The sequence below is a fragment of the Halyomorpha halys genome, unplaced genomic scaffold, assembly GCF_000696795.3.
Source record: "Halyomorpha halys isolate HHAL.00 unplaced genomic scaffold, Hhal_1.1 Scaffold897.1, whole genome shotgun sequence".
Lineage (NCBI taxonomy): Eukaryota > Metazoa > Arthropoda > Insecta > Hemiptera > Pentatomidae > Halyomorpha > Halyomorpha halys.
The window spans coordinates 9,350-10,465 of record NW_027114341.1 but is presented as its reverse complement, the minus strand read 5'-3'; the positions used below and the strand labels follow the sequence as shown (position 1 = coordinate 10,465).

The window sequence follows — 1,116 nt, the reverse complement described above, 5'->3', positions numbered from 1 at the left end:
TGAAAATGTTTTAGAACCTGTAAAAAAATTCATGTACAGAAGTCTTTTTTATATTTCTGTGACTTGAATTGTACCATAATTTTTAAATCATGTATATCAAAATGAATGGTCTATAAAAAATATAAGTATGCTCTGATCATTAGTAAGTTTTATTTTAATTACTTTACATTTCTATTAATTGGATAGTTTTATTTTTTTTTTTTTATAAAGTAAAATTGAAATTATTGATTATTCAATGCTAATTAATTTTCTATGGATTTGTTGTTTATTTAGTCCAATATCTTTTAATAGCTAAATCAATTAGTGGCAATAAATCAATCAATCATTGGTGATAATTAAAATCTTATGACATTTTTATTTATTATTTCTACTAATTTTGGTTTTGCAACATATTTTAATAGCTAAATCAATTAGTGGCATTACATCAATCAATTATTGGTGATAATTAAAATCTTTTTATTTATTATTTCAACTAATTTTGGTTTTGCAAAATAGTAGTCCGAGAAATCCTCAAAATCTTATAAGGTTATTTTTTTAGGGCTGATATGGAAAGTGCAATATTAGCAGATACTCCTGAAGAATTTGTTAGACATTTTACAGCTTTAACCTCAGCCTCGGAATCAGGTTGGAATCTCTCGTCAAGGTGGTATGTTCAAAATGGATATAATACCGGTAATTACTTCTAGTGTATTTTCACAATAGAATCCTCGCAATAACCTACAGTATTATAAAAAAAATTTGCTAGATATATTTCCACCTAGACATCAAAGTACTGCAGACTAAGGAGTTCAAATGTATATGTAGCTTTCATTAATATTATCTTTGGCCTTTGATTAGCTCCAAGGTCTAAGTATATAAAAAAAAAAAATTGATTTAAAAACATTTCAGATACTTTTTACAGTGATGTGTATGAGAATTGACATTAATTTAGTCTGGTTTAGTTACACTATCACATTTATTTTGTTTCTTAAGTTGTTTCTAACTGTAAATGTACATTCAATTTTCTATAATAATTGACTGAAAAATCATGTCAATAGTCAACTTCATAGTTGTTGTAAGTGTCAATTTCAATTTTTTTTTAAATTATGAGCAAAATTTTGGTTTAAAAAATTAATT

At 24.8% G+C, this 1,116-nt stretch overlaps 1 protein-coding gene across 2 annotated transcripts in view; it reads left to right on the top strand.

Moving 5' to 3' along the window:
- LOC106686912 (trehalase) overlaps window positions 1-1,116 on the top strand; it is a gene marked incomplete in the record, with an annotated part of 10,627 nt that overhangs the window by 7,067 nt on the left and 2,444 nt on the right.